At 41.5% G+C, this 18740-nt stretch overlaps 1 long non-coding RNA gene across 3 annotated transcripts in view; it reads right to left on the bottom strand.

Moving 5' to 3' along the window:
* The window catches only part of LOC136014440 (uncharacterized), a 46699-nt gene that overhangs the window by 18276 nt on the left and 9683 nt on the right, over window positions 1-18740 (bottom strand). For 2 of the 3 annotated variants that reach the window (XR_010612704.1, XR_010612705.1), the window contains exon 2: window positions 16241-16348. This is a non-coding gene — a long non-coding RNA (uncharacterized LOC136014440). Of the gene's footprint in view, window positions 1-14769; window positions 14844-16240; window positions 16349-18740 lie in introns of those variants that run through there. The other variant, XR_010612706.1, reaches the window with a different exon arrangement.

Raw genomic sequence — 18740 nt, forward strand, 5'->3', positions numbered from 1 at the left:
CTGAGCTTGTGTCTACAAGCAAACCATGCCTTTTACATATGAGACCATCATGGTCAGCAGACAGCTTGTCAGTAGAGCCAGTGAAGCCCAATGAGCAATTCAGGTCATCAGTCCCCAAGGCTATTTGGCTCAGTTGGGTTGCCCAGACACATGTCCTGGGGTCCATGAGACTTCTATGTGGTGCTGTGAGAAATGACACAGCACAGGAAGGGTCCAATGTCTTTTGCACTGTTGTCCAGAAGTCAGAAAGGGCATCAAGAAGGTCTCAGGTGATAGGAACTGAACTGCTCCTTTGCCTCATGTAGACATACACCTAGATGTAGACAGCCCAACTTAGCGTCCTAAATTGAATCTTGCTTTTTTACAGTAACTTACTGCCTCCTGCTAAGTTCTGATGTCTGAAGTGCTGCTGAGAGCCTCATTTGTTCTTATTCTCTCATGTCCTGGCAAGATAAATCTTAAGATATGAATAAAAAAATAGTTCAAGGAATGCTTCTTGCCCCATAGTCTAGAGTTGTGGCACACCTCATGGCCACAGAGATAAGGAACCTTCTCCCCCAAAACTGAGCAGCCACATCCAAATGCCTGCCGCCAGTGTCTAGCTCCTGAACCCTGCCTCAGCTGTGGCTGTGAAAGTGAAAGCTGACCTGGGTTGGAGATGAGTGATGGCCAGCCCATTGGCCTCTCTGCACTTTGCTAGTGTATCTGTATCCTCTGTTCAGAGTGATGCTTTTCAGTGTTACTGTTTTCAGTGTTATAGCCACTTTTTATGACAACATGATTTTTTAAGGCCAGGGTGAAATGTGACTGAAATTTTCTAAAATATGTGTGCTCTGTATAATGAAGGGAAAATCTCACCCACAGTGTTGCTCCACTTAAATCAGAAGCTTTCCATGGATACCCTGCAGATGACAACTTTACTCAGCTAAGTTAAACTTGCAAAGCCCAGGAGCACTGGTTTTTCTGAGAGCTGACTGGGTTTTGCCCTTTCATCCCACCTTAGCTTTGCATTGTAAAAATGCAGATGCTTAGGAAATTGCCTCCAGGTGTTGAGTGATCCAAGTTTCACAAAAATAATAAACCTTAATCTGAGATAGATGACCTTGTTGTCAGCATAGGATCTCTTGGTCTGCAAAAGAGAATTTAAAATGGTCTTTTTGCTTTCCTTCGCTGCTGCTGTAGTGCTCTTTGTGAGTCTCAGAGAGACTCAGAATTGCTCCATTTTCTTGTGAGAGTATTGCAATACATACAGAGCACAAGGCTGGTCTGAGGGTTTTGTGGAGATATGTGAACTAATGCTAAACCCCCTCATTCAGATGCTGTCTGCTAAGTTAGTCCTGGCACTCTGGTACTCAGTGTGGAGGAAAATGTGTTTTGGAGGTATGTAGTTCACATAAAACCATGTAGGTCTCTGCACAGTGACCTGCCCTTCATTTCTCTGGACATCTTGTGAACCAAAAGCACCTTTGTGTCTTCTTTTCTTCAACTAGAAGAAAGGTTAATACTATTTTGTTTTCTTTTGAAGATTCAGTGTTGGTTGATTTATGAATGGAGATGAAGTTGGAAAGTCTTTACATAGAAGCTCTCTATAATGCCAGTATTTTCTCTAATGTCTCCCAACAGACCAGACAATGCATTAGGGACATCTGATGCACACCAGCAACTGCTGCCCAACTGTCTTTATGGCCCAGACAATATTTACTGTACTGAAAGTTAAACAGTGCTGGAAAACATGCATTGTAGATACTATTTCATTGTAGAAATAGTTTAGAGCCTGCTAAAACCTTAGTCAAAGTATGTGGGGTTTTTTCCTCTATAAAATCCCTGAGGACTAGTATCAAATTAACATTCAGAATGCAAGAAATATTTCCAGCACTTAGAAAGAGTGAAGAGCATCCTTCTGGGATCCCCAAGATGAGATACTAAATCTGGTAATGAACTTGCACTCCTTGTTTTGCTATTACAGCAGACATTGAGGGGTAGCAATTGGGTCCCTGTACATCATCACTGTCAGTAACAAAACACATTAACTCAATGCTGCTAATGAGCACCGCGTGAGCACTGGAATGGGAAGCTATGTTGACATTTAAAAGGTCCCTGTTATCAAGCTCTGTGCTGTCTAATTGCAAGGGTTGTGTGGGAAGCGCTGTTTCAATGTCTCTATCTAGTATGGACATGACTGGCAGGAATACACTACCCCTATGGAATGTCAGTTACTGCAGGAAACAATTATCCTTTCTGAATATTCAAAATATGTCAAAACATTCTTCCTTTTTTCCTTTTAGGGCTCATCAAAGCTGTGAGTGTCAACATCATTCCACCTACTTGGAGGCGGTTCTGGAATATCTGATTCACAGGAGTTTCTCTTGCTTGGTGTTGAACCTTGTGCAGCCATAACCAACTCAAGCATCTGCCAGTAATACAGGCAAAAATTGATTTTGCCAAGCAAAAGGCGGTCTGGTCAGCATACTCCGCCATTACGTTGTTTTCCCCTCCAAAATAGGGTGCCCGTGTCCAAATTTCCTATAGTCCTGGACTATGCTCATTCCCAGACTGTGCTATGTGTGTCTGGGAGAGGGCTAGTTGACGAGGCCACCTGCACATGAGGGACTAGCCTAACAATTTAATAGTGTAGGTGGTTACATTCTGGAGTCTGGGTCTGGGTCCTTTAACTTACTTTAACTTGTTAGCAGAGATAGAGCCCATGAGTAATAACAACAGGATCACCCATTCAACTGGTCTGATGGAATATCATGGACTATTATGTCTCACGTTACTTTCCTTTCTTAGGGGTTTGCCTAGGGCATCCCTACTAGGAAGATATCCAATCTTGATCTGAAAACATCAAGAGGCAGAGAATCCAACCCTACTTTTGGTAAGTAGTTCCCAGGATTAATTGCTCTTACTATTAATAATGCATGCCTGAGTCTCTTTGTATGAATTCGTCTGGCTTCAGCTTCTAGCTGTTGATTCCTGCTATGCTTTCTCCACCAGATGAAGGAGATCTTTTGCATACGGTATTATCTTCTTGTGGTGGTAGTTGTATGCTTTAATCAAGTCATGTCTCCATCTTTTTGATAAGGTAAGCAGAGAGATCCCTTCAAGGTGTTCACTAGAGAGACATTTTCTCTCATCCTCTCTCTGACCTGTCTCCAACTTTTCCCATTTAAAATATGTGCACCAGAACTTTTTGCACTCTGCCAATATTAGGCTTACCAGAGCAGTGGAGATAGATAAGATCAGATCCCCACTCCTACTCGCTACTTCCTTGTTCATATATCCATGAATCACATTATCCCCTTTTGCTTTACACTAGGAGCTCATGTTGCTCCCCTTAAATTCAGTTTGCAGCCCATGACTTCCATGACTATCTACACAGTAGGCTTCTTTACCTGTTCCTAAAGGAGTGCCTATACTAAAACACAGCTTTCAGATCAGTTCTTCTCCACTGTCTGTGTTATAATGTCCGGGGAGTGTGTTTCAAAGTTAAATCCTTGAGTTGCTCAGGTAAGATTATTGGGTATGGAATAAAGAAAATAAGTAAGAATTGTTCCTTAGAAAATGAATGACAAAATTCACCTTAATGTTGATAGCAGTGGGATGAGCTCATGGAATTTGTTTCACCAATATGAACCTGTAACTAAATTTTCCAGGTCTGCTAAAGGTGAAATCCATGCTGCTCTAATCCCTTTCTTCACATACAAGATCTTGTAAGTGCTGTAACCAGTGAACATACGTCTACTCCTTCCCACTGCTACTGACAGTATTTTCTCATCTTAAAACAGAATAAATCAAATCTAACCTGTCTTTCCAACAAAGATTTTCTGCTTGTTAAAATTTGAGAACTGCTGCATGGATTTCAGAGTGACAGGCAGAAAGTATCTAATTCATCCCAAAGGCAAGTGTAGTCTACATGGCAAAGCCAGCATTACAAAGCTTTTTAAGTCAAATCAGAGCTATCCTTTGAAGGACTCTGATTGTGCAGTCATCAAGGCATTTTTCATGCTGGCAAGAAAAGACAGAAGCAAACCGATCTGATGCATTTTAACAGGTAATTTTAGATATGTAGATTGAAAGAATAGCTCAAACTTTTATGTGAGTGATCCTTACATCCTTTGTCTTACTGATTTTGATGGGAGTTTTTGCTCAGAAAAGGATTTCAGGATTTAACTTGTGCCAATATTTTCTGCTTGCGCTTTTTTGCATGTAAATATGAGGTCACATTCATGTCATAACACCAAGAAATCAGTCTTGTGGCTCATTAACAGGGGACAAGCATCTAAAAGTCTACAGATTTTTGTGGCTAGCCAAGGATTACAGTGTAAAACCAACCGCAATACATATTGATGCATGAAAGAAGAAAGTACATTTAAGTTCATGTAAGTCTGTTGATTCCCCTGCGCAATACACATTATATTGCAAGAGCTCACAAACTCTGCCATTAAACAGGAGCTGGTAATTCTGAGGAATGCTACAATTTGTGTCTGACGCTACTTTTAGAGACTACCTGTGATTAGTGTTCATGTAGCTGCCATTGTCAGATGCCCACATAAAATTATATGGTTATTATTCCTAAAGAACTGGGATGCACCTCACAGCACTTGGGAGGAGGGACATTTCTCCAAGCCCCATGAGGCAATGGCTCTTAGTGAAGACTGAAGACAAGGTTAGGATGTTTGTGGAGACTTGTGCCACTGCAGTATGAATCTCAACATGGTTTATTTGTGCTGTGCCAGGTCCCTGTAGCACACCCAGTATGCGAATGCCTCTCAGTGACACTCATCAGCTACTTGTCAAATTGCATTTCACGTGAAGTTTGCAGTCAAAGAGGAGAACTCATCCCTCTCTGATGGCCAGTCCAGCATGTTTCCATGCAGGCATGTTCTCTTGCACTTTCTAAAAGTTCAAAACCAGCAAGTAAAGACAATCCTGTTTTATATAAACACAGCAAGAACACAAACATGAAAATCTATGTTAACAACTGTTAATAACAGTAATCTATAAGCAAAGGACGCTTTTTTCCTGTCAATGCAGTTGTAGCTGTCCCAGTGGCTGGGTGACAGTAGGGTGTGTTAGCCCGTGGGAAACCTGACCCAGGGAGTTCCCACACAGGTGGCTGAAATGAGGCCACACTGCCTGCGGATCTGTTGAGAGACCAGTTATACATCTCAGTCCACCAAATTCTGTCTTCCAAAGTAGTGGTGTCAACTCATGGTTTGGAAAACAGTTAGAAATAGCGGTTGGATTCCTCAGTTGCTTAAAAACTTGGTGTAATTCCTCCACTGAGAAAGGAATCAAAATAGCCATATGCAGAGTATCACCTACCAGCCACAGGCATGCCTGGGAAGCCAGTGCGTGGTGTTCTGTAGATGGATCATGTAGAGAGAATAAAAAAAACTGGCCAGCAGAGGTCAGATATGGATTTGAACAGTTTGAGAGCAAAAGTTGTTCAGAGATATTCATTTGTCTTGATATTGTTTCTTGGTATTTGGGAATGGAGTGTTGTTTGGTGCTAGTGTGCAGAGCAGGTCTGCTTGTCCTTGAGCCATTTTGGTTTACTGCTGTCTGTGATTATATTTCCATCATTATGGTATTTGCTGTGCTTCACTTCCTAAGTGCATTTTTAATGTTAAATGTCGTATTTTGACTCAGTGATGAAAATTAAGCCAAGTGGGAAGTCATAATTTATAAACAGGACATACAGACTTCCCTCCCTCTGTCCTTTTCTTTTTGTGTGATTTTTATTTTTCTTTTTTCTTTTCTTTTCTTTTCTTTTCTTTTCTTTTCTTTTCTTTTCTTTTCTTTTCTTTTCTTTTCTTTTCTTTTCTTTTCTTTTCTTTTCTTTTCTTTTCTTTTCTTTTTTCTTTTTCTTTCCTTTTCTTTTCCTTTTTCTTTCTTTTCTTTTCTTTTTTTCTTTTTTCTTTTCTTTTTTCTTTTCTTTTCTTTCCTTTCCTTTTTTTCTTTTCTTTCCTTTTTTCTTTTCTTTTCTTTCCTTTCCTTTTTTCTTTTCTTTCCTTTTCCCTTCTCTTTTCCTTCCCTTTTCTCTTTTCTTTAACTTCCTTTCTCCCTTTCTCCCTTTCTTCCCTTTCTTCCTTTTCTTCCTTTGTCTGTCTTCTTTGTCTGTCTTTCTTCCCTTATCTCTTTCTCCCCTCATGTCTTTTTCTCAGGCAGCTGACAAGCCTATTTTGTGAACTTGGGTACACTGGATGACATAGTTACACCCACAGATTCACCCTCCCTGAAACCATTCACACTTAGACTTGCCGCTGCATGTTTCTCTCCTTTCTGAAGCTGAACAAATCACACAGAAAGAATTGAAATAAATAACTTTGATTTCCTTTCTAGCATTTTTCAGCTGCCACAATAACTGAGAATAACTTATTCTTGACTTACATATTATGCAGATACAGAGAGCAGCATACATTGCACAGAGATGGGAAACTGGGGTGGGTTAGTCACAAGTTATAAATATTCTGTGGCTGTTCTAAAGGGGCCAGGCACCAAACAGGGCCTGGTACCCTTGTCAGGGCTGGGGCAGTGCCCAGACACCCACCAGCAGTTTGCAGCCTTTGGGCTTGTGGTGTTTCTCAAAGGTTTGTTTGAAAATAGCCCTGAAGAAAATGAAGACAATGTGCTAGCTTAAGCATCCACTTTTATGTGTGTGTGTATATATATATATATATATATATGTAAGTGGTGGATACTGGTAAATATTGTAGCTCGAAGCCAAAATAATTTACTACTTGTACCCCCAATGACAGAAGCGAAAATGAATGTTAGATAAAGAATCATAGAATACCATGTTGGAAGGAACCTCAGGGATCATCTGGTCCAGTATTTCTTGGCAAAGCATGATATACTAGATCTCCCAGTGCCTTGTCCAGCCACATAAGTGTCCAATGCTGGAGAGTCCACCACTTCCCTGGGGAGATTATTCTAATGGCTGGTTGTTCTCTGTGAAAAATGCTTATGGACCACAGGGTGGTTTCTTTTAACTTCCATCTTAACTGCAGTTCCTTATAGAAATATCTACCAGCAACAGTTTAAAAAACGAAGTAGCACATTTGTACAGCAGTTATTTCCTTCTTACTTCAGATTCAGCATCTTTTGTAAGGCTGCAGGAGACCTATTTTTTAGAAGAAGCGTATTCAGGCCAGTAAAGAAAGAGCAGCCCTGGGTGAAGGGCTGCCTTTGACAGCTGTTTGCAGTTTTCATCATGAGCATCCTAACAGGAAAGAGATTTGCTCAATATAAATTTCTCCTTTAAACCATGTTTTGTTTTTGTTATACATTTTCCTGATAAAATTTCCTGACCTCAAGAATTGGAAGAATTAAGAGGAATTAATGTGGAAGAGTAGACTTCCTTTAACATTTTATCCTGCTTCAGGTCACACATACAGAGAGAGAGTACCCAGACTTTTGTCTGTCAGAAAGTAAGGTTCTACATAACTAGGAATATAATATCTTGAAATTGTATTTGCTATATATAGGAAAGTCAGGGTAAGAGGGGAATAAAGGACAACGAGACCTTTTGGCTCCTGATACGTTAGTAAGCAGCTCTCATTGCAGAGAGCTCAAAAAGGAAAAGCAGGTAGTTCCTACTTCCAAATGTCTCCTCTGAGAATTTTATGTATGTGTATGTTAGGGTACTGCCCACAGACCTTAACCTACATTGGGACTACTTGGTGTGAGTGAGGAAGAGTCAGTGAGGAAGTGAGTCAGTGAGGAAGAATGCTGGTCAGCCAGGACAACCCTGCTTTTCTGCACTTCCAGGCTGGTCTCCTGTAGGCCATGCCTGAAGAACATGTGAGGTGAGGTCATATGGACCTGGCTACTAATAAACAACTCCTGTTTGCATGTAAAGGTCTGAGAATTGCATTTCTAATAAATGCTTGTATTGTTGCCTTTATTATCCAGCATTTTAAATGTAGATTGAATACTTCAGTAAGGTTTACGACAGTACCTTATGCCTTAACTAATGAAGGCTGTAAGTATGTGTGAAAAACAGGTAATATAATTTGCAGAAAGAAACATCTCAGTAAATGCCTAATTACACCACTTAAACTGTGCTTGCTGGAGCCTTGGGCTATACTCCACTGCTTGAATTTTCGTAAATCCTCGACATTACAGCTGCTTAAATCCATGCCAGGAGGAGCACTGGATCTGTCAACCAGAGAGGGAGGCTTCATTGTCCAAAATTAAAGATGCGTGAAGCCTCAGATAGCTTTTCACTCTTAGCTGATCTGCTTCAGTGTTGGAGAGCCTGTGTGAGAGACCCAAAGCCCAGTTGTAGAGTCATACCCTCATGCGGTATGTACAATAGGTGTCACTAGTACAAGTCTGGCTTGTGCAGTACCGCAAAAAGCCACCCTGCTTGTGATTTCATTCACGTTTTGAGGGTTCTGGAGCCGGTCCCACACCCTGAACAAACGAGTGAAGACATACCAGCCCAGGCCATTGTTGGAGTTTCAACTAAATTGGTTGCAGAAGTTTTCAGTACAATGCTAGAAGTGTTATCTGTATAGGAGAAGGAAAACTCCTATCTTCAAAACCGGGCAGGAGCTCATCTAGCCTTGTAAGGTCTTCCATCTAAGAGAAGGACACTCTTACAAAGCCTAAGACCTGGGGACTTTGCTGTCACTGTCCTAGCCAGCTAGGCCATGGCAGTTAAACCTCAGGGGTAAAGGGTGGTGCCAGTTCTTTGCAAGCTGCGCCTCACCTAAAAAATCCACTGCACAGGCTGGAAGGGCTTACTGGCACTCGTCTGCATGGACAGGCGAAGGTTGAAATGGCAGGTGACAAGGTGCATGGGAAGCTGCAGATCCAACCTTGCATGCGGGCGGACCAGCGCATGGGTTGCTCGAGATTGCTCAGGAGAGGAAGTCCTGGTCGGACACTCCCTGATTGCCTAAGCACCCTTTTTTTCCAACCAGATTTGCATATCCCACATAGCCTTGGTCATCGTGCTTGTAGTAAGTGTGGTTAAAGCCCTTCCCAAATCTTCGCTCACAAAGCCAAGCCATCAATCAATAATCATGGAGATCTCCTTTACAGTGTACCTCTCAACACAGCTCTGGCTCTTTAACTCAACTAGAAGCACAGCTTCTTTCATGGTTAGATAAATGTTCCGAAGGTATCTTCAAGTTGGGAATATTTCCCTGAAAATAATTACATGGGCATGACTATCCCAACTTCTTTTGGAAGAAAAAAAATTGATTGCAGAAAAAGTGATCAAGTAATGTGTTAACAGGAGAGTCAGAAATAGCTATAAACAAAAGTTCTACCCAGATCTCCACAGTCTTTCACCTTCTCAGCATTTTTAGAGAGTTTAGTTAGAACAATAAACTGAGAACATGTTTTTTTCAGTACTCCCATTAAATTATGCTTTCTCAGTCATAACACTTGCTTGTTTTCAATTTACTAATATTGAGCTGCAAAGTAAATATTGTTTGTTCCATGCAACTTGCAGTGGTGGGTCCTTGCTTTGGTGGTCATAAAACAAAAGCAAGTCTAATATGCTTTGACATTAAAGATAACCTTGGCATATTTTTATCACAAAAGACTCAGTATTTTGGGGGATGCAAAGTATCTTCCGAGAATTCCTTGCAGATGGAGAGTAATGATACATCTCTCCACTTCCTTGCATGGTTTAGGGTTGCTGCATGCTGTTTGAACAGCTGCACTTGTCCCATCCCTGAAGGTGGCTGCAAGTCAGTGGAGGAGGAAGCAATCCAAGAATATATCATTCTAAAGTGACAGACGAGTTATTAAGTTTTTATTCCACTCATAAATCCCTTGTTTCTGTTAGTGATACTGAACATGCTGTCATGACTGAAGAGCTTCAGCAACTCAGAACAGTGCTCAGTGCATCTTGTCATGTAACAGAAAGGTTTCTTTTCCTGTCCCAGCTCAGATTTCCTAATATACAGATCTCTCTAAACTCCCTTTAAGGCCCCCAAAAGGCACATGCCATAGAGCAAAGTCCACTCCTCTGTGATTTGTGTAACTTACTAGTTACAGTTTTCCTGCAGTTTCCTAATAGGAGAATTCCTGTAAAATCATTCAGTAAATACATGATATGTGGCCCCTGCTTAGAAAAATCCCTGTGTATTTGTAATTTCCCCCCCATATTTAGTAGCCTGAAAGGTGTAAGGCTCAAACCCATTATTTATTGCCAAATTCCTCAAGAGATAAAAAAGAGTATGGTTTCTTACAAGAGAGGGAAGTGTCTTCAGTCTACCATGATATTGCTACAAGACTGAAATCTGGGTAATTCCCCACACAGTGAGCACACTTCCATGCTGAATATTCTTGCAGAGGAGCTTCTAAAACACACCTCTTCTTTGCTCTGAGCGATCTTACTGATTCACAGTGAACATCTCAGTGGAGAGATGCGCTCTCGGTGGAGATATTCACTGTCAGTTCAGTGGCATATGGTTCAATCTGTGACTGGCATATGGCAATGAATTTAAGCAAATTTGGTTGGGTCTGTGACAGTGGCACTGATCTGGTCAACATCCCCAGATTTGGACACCTCCCAGCCTGCTGTGCTGAAGCTCAGCTCACTGTTCACCTGTTTTCAGCTTTGCTGTGTCTCGCTAGGACTCCTCCTGGGACATGTCAGGCAGAGACTCCAAGTGGAATCAGCTTCACCTAAATTTCAGTATGAAAAGTTGGTATTCAACTCTCTCTGTCACCTATGGTGTCAAAGGAGCACTCTGGGGAGATATTTTTCCTATTCAAAGGGAAATGCCAAAGTTAGATAAGAAGAAAAGTTTCCTGCAGCTTCCTATTTTACCTCTAATGACTTTAAAGGATGCCCAGAAAAGCAGTTGAGACAGGGGATGAATTTTACGTATCTGAATATAAGTGGTATGAGATCTGTCATCTGTGTCTCATATTCCTTCATGGAGGCGCACAAGCCCATTGCTGCTGGCCCTTAGAATACTCACAGCTCCCAGGCAGAACATTTCAGTCATTTAAATACAGATAGCCATCCAGAGGAGGTGGTGAGTTTGTGGCGCCACAGCACACACCTACAGGAGCACACAGCAAGTTTGCACTTACACATAGAAACAGGCAGGCTTTGCATGGGGTTTGTGGCTTTTCATCTCAAAGACTGAAAAACAGAGGTTCAGGTGGTTTAGGAAAAAATAAACTTACTATTTCCTTAAACCTTACGATTTCCACAAGCTCATCTGCTGGAGGCCAACAGACAACAGTGCCAGATGACAGCACTTCCTGTCATTCCCTCTCTGCTTCTCCTTGATAAGCTCCAAGATGCTGCGATCCACAGCCCCTTCCCTCCCAGTTCCTCCACAGAAGTTCACATCTGAAGAACTAGTTTGCAGCAGGCAGTGAACACCTTTTCTCACTGCCCCTTCTTTTAAAACCACAGAGGATCAGTATTTCCCTGTGGTTGGTCCCATGCCATCACATTTTCCCTCCTCTTTGTAAGCTACTTCAAACTTGAGGCTAAAAAATAGCAAAGCCTTCTCTCCCCTCACATTTATAAAGTGACTTTTGTGACGTAGAGTTCGTAGACTCCAAAATCATTTCCATCAGCTAAGGGAACACAGGGAGCTGGACAGACTCCCTGAGGAAAGGTAAGCTAGAGGGACAGACATCACATCAAGGTGTTTGCAGTCTTCTGAGGGCAATATAGACTATTGAATCCTGGGTTTAATACAGTCGTTTGAAAACCTGCAGAAAAGCAATTTGTCTGTAAAACCCTTTTGGTCAGATGTAAATTGAGTTTTCTACACGTATAGTGAATATTTCTTCAGTTTAAAGAAACTGTGAACGTATTGCTGCACAGGAAGATGTGCAGTGCCTTTACCCTAAAAACTTCTCTGAGGGTTACCAAAAAAAACAACTGTTCTAGTTTTAAGAAAATAATTAAAATATAAAAACAATACATCCATGCAGTCTCTTTGACAGTGCATTTCACATCATTTCAAATTCCATGTCAACCTAACAAGTCTCCAAATACTTCAAAGCAATCTCTAGTGTACTCTGGCGAGTACTGGAGATATGACTATTACTGATATTTAGTTTCTGGCACAATGATTTGGGTGTTGGATCTTAAAGAGAGGAAAATTCTAAATTGAAACCCTTAATTCAATCACATCTGCATTTCAAGGATGTTTTAAAATCTGAATCTGGATTCAGATGTGTAGTATATCACTGTCCCACCACAGTGGACTTGTTAAAACTCCCAGCCACATACACTTCGGAATATATTGTGATTTAGACCAGCAACTAGAAAACAAAGCAAAGCGTGTTTCTCAAATGGCTAATTATTCCCAATATAGGTTTCAGATGTGTGACTTTCATCCCAGATCTTACCCATTACTGAGACAAGGGAAGGGCACAGTTAGCTGTTGTAGCTGGCCATTTACAGATAGAAATGTTCTGTTGTGATGATGCTCTGGCCACATTGCTTCCCCTTTACAATTGCAAGGCTATACTAGCTCAAAGCTGATGTAGCAGAGCAGACTGACACCTGACACCTATTTTATAGTGGCATTTTTCTTTTCTCAGGGATTAATTTTTCCACTCTTCTCCCTTTTATTTCACCTCTCTACTCTGTTATTTTGATTTGGTAATTTTCAGTTCAACTGATCTTAATGGAAAACCACTTGGAAACAATAGTATGGATGTTTTTTAATTCTGTCACTGTGCTTATCATGGAAACTAGCAATTCAAATAAATTTTACTCAATAAGTCACTTGTGAGCAACAAAGCAAATCATATACAGGATGCAGGGATTTTTAACCAGTGTAACCTACCTAAAAGTTCAGTGTGGAGCAAAGAGGGCTAAATCTCTTTGACACACTGTACCTAAAGTTACATTTCCAACTATTCTGTCTTCTTACTAGCTCTACAAAATCTTCCTCAAGGCATTTTTCATAACCAAGACCAAGAAGAAATCCAAGGAAGCCCTGCGAAGACCACTGAAGAGCAGGGAGGCCAAACCCATTCTGTGCAAGATACTCAGGCTTTCTCTGACCTTGTATTAGGGTGGTACAGGATAGTGGTCTCTGGGGGTTTTGGTCTGGCCTCATCTTCAAGGTAGAGAAGGAAGGTGATGACAAGAAACTCTGGCATTATTATGAAACCATGGCAAACTGTGTTCCCTCAGAATTCTAAATGTTAGGAAAGTTGGATTAAAATGGCATTCTTTTTCTGGAAAGGAGGACAAGAAGAAAGTATGGGATAGACAATCATTAAGTCTCTCAAAACCCTAGTGAATTTACTTGCTTAAAAATGCTGAGGACCAAATTCTATCTTTAAAATACAGTGTGATCACACTTGTTTTGATAAAGTAGATTATGGTGATGGGAGCTGGTGAAAAAAACTCAACATCAAATATACTTGTGGCAGTCCTTGAGAAGCTGGGGTTTTGGTGAAAGAGGAAAAGGAGAGCCATAGAGGATTGAGGAAAAAGAAAAGCACAAATGAGAAAGGAAAAGAAAAACAAAAAGTGCATCCATATATGACAAGCTCTGGAGGTGTATGTGTGCTCATGGAGTCTTAGTGGTCCTGCAGTCCTCAGTGAAGCAAGCTGGAGGGCTCCAGAGAAGGGCTGATATGCAATGAACCATTACCCCTCATCAGTGATCAGAGGATATGCTCCTGTGGTTGCTCCAGGCACTTTTATTTAGCAGGGTACTAGTTTCTTGTGGCAATGATGCACGCTCAGTGCAAAAATCACAAGCTCACAAATCAAGGTGTGTGATGAAGATGGATGGGGCAGACTTGCTGATGTTTCACCAGCATCCATTGCCTCAGGTAACCCTGTGGAGTGTGGGACTAAATGTAAGCAAAGGAACTCAAAGCAAGAAACAAGCTCAAGACTCATCCCAATGCCTCTAGATTTTTTACCTTTACAAAACCAAAGATTGTTACCTTTATAAAACTGTGTCACAAGCTCGGCAGAGGATGTACATTTTCATATCACCTGAAATATCCAGCCAACCTGGTGGTTCATCCCTCAGAAGATTGACTCATCTACCACATATGCTGATGTAGGCTATGGCTCATTCTACTTCTATGCAAATAAATTAGACCATGTATATTTAATTATATATATTAAGCTACTAAATGCCTAGGACCTGTCAATGCCACAAGGCCAACAGCAAGAGATAGCCCACATCCATACTGCTGGCCTCTAGTAGCCACTAATGCACAGTGTCATAATCAGACTGCCTGCTGGGAATGGTCCTTGTTCCATACTGACTCCTGAGTTACGGACCTGGCCAAAACCATGCCAGAGACCATTCAAACAGCTTCACAAATAAATATTCCTGGAACTGTTTATTTACTCATACAGATTTAGCCTCTTTCTCTGTCTGTGCATCACAAATCGATTGGTCAGGCTTAACACGCATCAGATTCTAACTTCGCCCCACATTCCTGTGAACTAATGAGCATTAGATATTTCATTTTTCCAGAGTATGTACCACACATGAATCCCCTCAGACACAAAGTCAGTAGGTTGTTCTCTGCATGTTGTATACATCAATTTACAATTAGTGTATGTCAGCTGACAGATGAACACATGCAGAATTCAGTATTCAGGGATACTGTGTGGATTTCTGGCTTCTGGGAAACTCTGCTCTGTACATCGTCACAGCACTTAGACCCTTCCACATGAGCAGTATTTTATTTCTGACATTTAGGGAAGCACTGATTCAGACATGTACTTTTCTTCAGCTGTTCCAGAAAACTCAGCCAAGAACAAATTCAGGGCTTGATCTTCTGTTGGGAAGGTGAAGTACTTTCTGCATAGTAATAGGAGGACTGTCCAGATGTTGCATATCTAAGGTAGCAAACCACTGCTGCAATAAGAGACATGCTAGCAAATGCAGACTTAACTGTAAAGGGTTATAATATGCACTGATGAGCTTTATGGTCTTCAATCTGCCCTTAAAGCAATCCCTTGCAGTATGTGAGAGACTAGATCAAACACATGAAGCTTAAATTAAGTCAAGGGATCTCATCTGACCCCAGATTTCCTGTGCTGTTTTAGGCCATTTCACAGAATCACTGGAGCTGGAAGGGACCTCTGGAAACCATCTGGTCCAACATCTCTGCTCAGAGCAGGGTCAGGATTTCCCCAGATGAGCTGCATATTAAATATTTATCTGCTTTGGCAGTTCACTGATGTCTACAAAGATCCCTCAGATCCTTGAAAGGAAAGTGCATATGACAACTATCTAGACATTCATCTATGCAACCTTCATACCTGCAAGCTTAAGTGTGTGTGTATGTGTGTGTGTATATATATATATATATATATGTATGTATCTATGCATCCTGAGGACGTTTGCATGAATCAAAACATTGTCCTGCTCGCAACTTTTATTATGATTCCTGTTATTGTTTATTCGTGCTATCAAAGTAGCGTTCTAGGTTACAGAGTTAAGCTCTCTTGTTTACTCCTGTCTGGATCCTCAGCACTTGTCAGCCTATGTACCTTTGTGTGTCTCTCCTCCTCTCCCCTACTCCACCAGCATCCCCTCATTGACATTTACTGGAGAAGGACATCATGAGTCCATGATGCAGCCTGAGTGAACTAGGTGCAGCATGAGTACCCTGCTGCTTTGGGAAAACAAACACACATAGATGACAGACCTTAATGAAAAAAAAGCTTAGGCAATAGCACAGTGCCTGTCATCTCACACTGAGCAGTGGCTAAGCAGATGAAATTCTCTTTGCTCAGGTATATTGGGGATGTAGGGCTCTAGCACTGTCTTACACTGTCTGAGCCATTGAATTCCTCAATAATTCAGAGCAATTGACCTCTGAAATAGAGATAACTGAAGTCTTTTTAAGCTTGGCTCCTGTTTTTGGGGGTGGGGCCTGGTACCTAGAGAGAATGAGGTTTTTCATTCACTTGGTTTGACCTCATGCAGGCAGGGACAGGTCCTGAAGCTTGGCCATAAGGCTGAATTTATTCAAGACACCGTGATGCTTGGGTCCCATTTTTATTTCACTCCCACTTCTAAAAAGATACCGGGAAGCTGACTGCAGGATAGGAATGAATCAAATGCTGATCTTTTTAACAGCAAACGTATTTGGAAATGACACCCACAGCCAGATCTGCACACACTGGTCTGCCAAAACAAACCATAGTGCAGAGCAGAGCACAGGCCTTTGCAGGATGCAGCAATAAACTGGTATGTACTCTTTTTTTTTACTTACTTTTGCTCATGAACAAAAGAGTGAAACATACCTCATACATCTGATCGGAGTGAAATCAGGCCAGCTGAGCATGTTTAGTCCAGCAAACACCGTTTGATGTGGATCCTAAGGAAAATATCCTCTAAAGTACCTTGAAGACCTATGGAAATAAGCATTGTAAAGGGCTGCCCTCTGGCCATAGTGGTCCACATGTGCATATTTGAATGGGATGGGAGAAGAATTAATATTATTTTCCTGGGTTACTGCAGAAACTTTAAAGAATTTGAGTTCTCAGATTGTATTCTCCAGCTGCCATCACGTCTGTGGTACGACATCTGTAGCACTATCAGTTGCAAGGAATTACAAACAATCCCTGAAATAAGGAGCGCTGTAAATAAAACCAGCATTAGAAAGCATTCAAAAAATAATAATCCTGCCTACCCTCTGCAGATATTAATGAGACCACTTGGGACAGCAGTCATGCAACTGTGGAGGAGCTGGTGTCTGTTATACTGCTGGCATATGGGTGGAAACAAAGCAAGAATGCAAGAAAATAGGCAAACAAGTGAGGAAAACCTTCCAACCAGGGAAGTGTTTGAGGGTTACAGCTTCCAAACCCAGGCAGCAAACTGCCAGCAGTTTACAGAGCTATCACATGAAGTCAGTTGAACCAAGTGGTCTTGATTTCATTTTTAGTGAAAGACTTGATAAGAAGTACATTGTGAAATAGCTATGGCTGACTCTGCTAAGCCAGTGCAGTACAGCTGGAGTTTGTTCTAGGGGTAATGAGCTAAGAAATGGCAAAGATGACAGAAACTATCCAATTCTGAGGCAACAACAGATCTTTCTTTTCTTCTGCTGTATCACCTTCCTGACTTCTCTGTTTCCTTTCCCTTTGCTCAGCCTTAGTGTTTGATGCCGAATTATTTCCACTGTCACAACTGTCACAGATGTTGTCTCCCAGTTTCCTTCTCATTTCCATTATTACACCAACTATTAACTTGCATTAGAATGGCTGCTCAGATAAATCTCTTGCAACCTTCTATATAGAATGGATACTAAAATCATTGCTTAAATTAAGGGGTTTAGACATATTTATGTTCCTAAATATATTTTATCTGCTTCCTGATAAATCACACTACAACATTTTAACCTCCTAGTGAAAGACCTGTTCCACCAGATTAAGCAAATAGCACTGAAAGCATGGAAAATTGGAGGGAGTGAATTTGTCCTGCGTAGAAAGTGGAGAGGGTGAGCTAACTGCCCTCCATAATTTCTAATTCCAGTGTGAAATCTGAAGTCTCATTTCACATCTCATTTCCAGTGCTCCCCATTTGGGGACTGTTCTCAGAAACAGAAGCTGCACTGGTAGGAAAATGGAGAAGACAAGCTTCTAGATTTCAAAATTTTATAAAGAGCTGAGAAAACCCCTGCAGATGGGAAAAATAAAAATAGGTGTTGGTCCCACTATGACCGTAATTTCTCCGGTCTGATACTGTCATAATAAAGCCTAGTCATGGTCTGCCACCAGTGATGCCAAAACCCCTTGGGAACAGACAACTCCATCTGGTAGTTTTTCTGCTATCATTTGGGGTTATCTACTTGGTCATTTTGTGTTGGATCTCTCTGTTGCCAGTAACCTAATGCCAGAATCCCAAAACTTATAGTTTAAGCCTGTATTTCAGCCTACACTTCACTTGAGACATCCTGTGGGGTTTAAGCCAGGATGAGTAACTCGGATGTCTCTGCATCCTGATTATGCTTTGGTGCAGTGTTTATGAAAACATCCCTCCTGTCAGAAGACATCTCCCTGGGGCATGAACAGCCTGAGGGCTGCAGGTCTGATATGCTGGCAGGACAACTGGAGCTTCTTAGTGCATGTGTGGCCAAGTCACATTCCCCCTCCTCCAAGCACCAGGGCAAGAAGTTGAACTCATACAAGGGGAAGCGTTTTGGAGCTGCAGGGTGTTAAGGCAAAATACGGGAAAGTGTGATCATCTCTTTAAATCATATGGCCTCACGCTGTTTGGTTTATTCCCAGCCAGCAGCACAAGGCAGGCAAAGTTACATCTTGAACATGTAGGTTCAACTTTGTATTTGGATACAAACATACCTAGTCATATTGGTACCAGTCAGGAAACCAGTACCTCCTTTCAGCTTCCATCAGCAAACCCTGGATTACCAAAGTCCCTCTTGCTGGGCTTCTCCTTTCCTTTCTCCCCTGCTCTTCCTGCTTTTTCATTCACTGCTCTGCTATTTCAAGGCTTTGTGTGTAGGTTTGCTTTTGTGCAGCTGTACTTCATTATCGGTTTTGTTGCGACAGCACCCAAGCTCCTGACCATAGACAAGGTCTCTGCTGTCACAGACGTCTTCACTGGTTTCTCATTTCCAGGACTCGTATGGGTACTGGGGGCGGTGTCTGCAGGGTTTCTGAAGGAAACACAGTCATAAACCCCAGGAAGATACCAGCCTTTTCTGTGTTTTGCATGAGTTTCATAAAAGCTGAGTCAGACAAAATTATTTATAGTCCTGGGCACTGCTTGCTTTTGGTT

This window comes from Lathamus discolor, chromosome 5 (genome assembly GCF_037157495.1).
Source record: "Lathamus discolor isolate bLatDis1 chromosome 5, bLatDis1.hap1, whole genome shotgun sequence".
In the NCBI taxonomy this organism is placed as follows: Eukaryota; Metazoa; Chordata; class Aves; order Psittaciformes; family Psittacidae; genus Lathamus; species Lathamus discolor.